The sequence below is a fragment of the Myotis daubentonii genome, chromosome 11, assembly GCF_963259705.1.
Source record: "Myotis daubentonii chromosome 11, mMyoDau2.1, whole genome shotgun sequence".
NCBI lineage: Eukaryota > Metazoa > Chordata > Mammalia > Chiroptera > Vespertilionidae > Myotis > Myotis daubentonii.
Window position 1 is genome coordinate 32,780,181 of NC_081850.1, and position 3,451 is coordinate 32,783,631.

Below are 3,451 nucleotides of genomic sequence, written 5' to 3' on the forward strand. Positions count from 1 at the left end.
GTTGTTATGACTATTCTATATCTTGTGCATTTTCAAATGATTTTAGAATCAGTTTGTCAGTTTCAACATCAAAAAAGCATCTGCTCTGATTTTGGTTGGGATTGCAATGAAACTACAGATCAATTTACAACAAATTGACACCTTAAACATATTGAGTCTTCCCATCTATGAATATGGCATATCTCCATGTACTTAGGTATTGTGTAACTTCTCTCAGAAATGTTTTTGTAGTTTTCAGTGTATAAGCCTTGCACATATTTTGTCAGATTAATTCCTAAGTATTTTGTACATGCTAGGCTATTGTAAACATTATTATTTTAAAATTTTAATAGTTTATTGCTAATGCATAGAAATACAGTTGATTTTTATATTGATCTTGTATCCTGTAAACTTGTTAAACTTATTAGTTTGAGTAGCTTTTTATACATTTTATAGTATACTAGGGGCCCAGTGCATGAATTCGTGCACCTTGAAAGGAATTATGGGCTGCAAGGCTGCTGTAGGCCACCCTCCATGCCCCCACCACAGCCCAGGTCTCTTGTCTGCCAGCAGACCTGCTCTTGCCATCGGCACTGGCAGCAGGTGCGAGTGCCTGGCAGGACTGTGGTGTGCGGGAGCAAAGTATTTTCAGTAACCACCAGAGGCTTGCCCTGATGACAGCAACCAGTGCCCCACCTTGGTCTGGCACCCCTGCTCACCTGCTCCACCATCCTGCCATGGCCAAAGCCCACCATGTTCCGTGCTCTGCCGCCTGCTGCCAATGCCTGCCATGTTTTGTGTGTGCCACTTGGTGGTCAGCACACATCATAGTGACTGGTTGTTCGGTTGTTTGGTTGTTCCGCTGTTCAGTCTATTTGCATATTAGGATTTTACATATATAGATAGACAATAATGCTATCAGTGAATAAAGACCATTTTCCTCTTCCTTTCCAATAAAAAATAGAGAATTGCTTAGTTAATCTGCTTGACAGACCCTGCCATCCCCTAAAGCAGAGGTTCTCAACCTGTGGGTCCTGACCCCTTTGGTGGTCAAATGACCCTTTCACAGGGGTCGCCTAAGACCATCCTGCATATCAAATATTTACATTATGATTCATAACAGTAGCAACATTACAGTTATGAAGTAGCAACGAAAATAATTTTATAGTTGGGTCACACCATGAGGAACTGTATTTAAAGGGCCAGAAGGTTGAGAACCACTGCCCTAAAGGAAAGTGACTTTTCTATAACCAATTTGCTTTTCCGTCTAGTATAACTTCTTTGTTCCTGTTCCCTCCTGACTATGAAGATCTTTAGTTTCTTACAGCTCCTTGGAGCCCCTTTCCATTTGCTAAATTAGATACTTCCAGATTCATGAATAATTGAATAAATCCAATAAGATTTTTAAAATTTATTCAGTTGAATTTTTGTTTTATTTTTTCAGAACTTATTTAAAATTCATTTTCAAAAATGCTATTGTCCTTATAATGGTCTATCGCCAAAATGAGATCTGTATTAAGTTTTTTCAACAGAAATTCAGGTTTGGGATAGGATCATCATAGATATAAATTTTGTTTTTAACAGTGTGTTGGATGATACTCTGTCATGGAAAATTAGAATTTAGGTCATAGATATTGCATTGTAATAAGCATAATAATGATCTCACCAGTGTAAACAACCAGTCTGCAAGGCCCCTTCCACTTTATAGAAAGAAAAGTCAAGGTAAAGAGAGGTTATGCAGCTTAACCAGGATCACCTTGTGAAGACAAGGCAGAGCTTCCCAGAATATTTTCCTCCAAATGCAGTGCAATACAATGCAATATGTGTAATGCAATGCAATGCGATGCAATGCAATGCAATGCAATGCAATGCGATGTGATGTAAATGTTTATATGAAACACTTAGAACAGCACCTGCCACATAATAGGTACTAAATCACTGTTAACTATTTCAGGTCCAAAAAATAAGTCCACTCTTTCTTCACTCTATTAGGCCTTAGGGAAGCAGGGGTTGAGGGGGAAAAGAACAAAGCCTAAGAGTGAAACGAAATGCACACAGGGTTCTGAAACATGGGCAAGAAGGCAGAGCTCAGGAAGGGGTGAGAACTACAAGGAGCCAGCAGCTTATCTAGAACCAGGCTTAGCAACCTTCTCAAAGTCAGGGACCAAGGTTGTGATAGGAATTTATCTGGAATGTCATGGAAGGGAATGATGACCGGCCCCACTCTTGAAATGGGGATAGGGGATTCAGAGGTGGGAGAAAGTCACAGGCAGCCAGAGGGAAGAGGGCAGAGAGGAATCCACATGGGGGCCACCCTGAAAACTGGTCTTCCTTGACTCACGGTCAGCCCAGGGAATAGAGTTCCGTCACTTATCACACCGAAAGTCAAACGCGTGGCTTGGAATCCCACCTGACCTTTATCTGTAAGGAAGGCCTGGCCTCATAGTGAGGGAAGGAAGGTGTGGGTATTCTGACCAGAGCAACTGAGATGGTTGCTTATTTTTAGAAGAAAAAAGGCTTAGGTTTGGCTCATTTCCTAAAAGGAATTCAGATAAAAGGGGGGCTTACTGTCAGTTTAATGGGTTGATATAAGTTACTGATTAGGTATTTTTCCTGCTCCAGCATTTCCTGAACAGGAAAAAATAACTGCAGAGATAGCTCTGTGTTGAGAAAGAGGTTACTGAAGTCAAATTTCAGTACGGCCTAATTCCTCAGGTGAGTCTCCCAGGTATAGGATTGGGTCAGGAAATGAGAGTAGAGAAGAGGTGGGGATTAGAGAAGTTGAACTAGTTCACTGGCCTTTAACAATGAAAAATAAAAGGGAGGGGCTAGCGACGAGGAGGAGGTTCTGAGGCCTAGAGGGAAGGTATCCTGTCCTCTTCCCCTCTCATTCTTAGGGAGAAGAGGATGCTGGACACACATCCTTGAAGTTGTAGGGTGTTCCTACACAGAGATCAACATCTGCTTCTTGCCTGAAGTTTCTGAAGGGGGAAGTTCACTGGAGTACCCCATACCTGGGGGGCAGGAAGAGCTGTAGGGTTGTTTTCGAAGATGAAGAAAATAGGGGCAGTCTTCATCCCGGGTCGCTGAGCTCTCAGTGACCACTGAAGACCCCAACAGTTTCTGTGATTTCAGACGAAGCAGAAGGAAGTGAAATCAGAGGCACAGTCCTGGGTCCTTAACAAGCCACCGACTTCAGATGGAACCAGACAGAGCCTGGGGACATGTCCCTCCCCACTCGAGGGCAGAGCTGGAAGGTTAGCCTGTTCTGGGAAGAGAGCAGGGGATCTGAAAAGGACATATGATTGGAATTTCAAGTGGGATGGAACTCTGGCAGTTCTCCAAAATGACAAACATAAAGTCACTGTATGACCCAGCATTCTACTCTGAGGTATAGATCCAGGAGAAATAGAAATATCTGTGCACACAGAAACCTGTACATGAATTGTTACAGCAGCATTATTCACAATAG

General features: G+C 42.4%; 1 non-coding gene across 1 annotated transcript; it reads right to left on the reverse strand.

Moving 5' to 3' along the window:
- Window positions 1–1,473: 1,473 nt before the first annotated feature.
- On the reverse strand, window positions 1,474–1,544 carry LOC132212892 (small nucleolar RNA SNORD50). The gene has a single exon (XR_009447831.1). It is a non-coding gene; the product is annotated as a small nucleolar RNA SNORD50 (small nucleolar RNA).
- Between the last annotated feature and the right edge of the window lie 1,907 nt (window positions 1,545–3,451).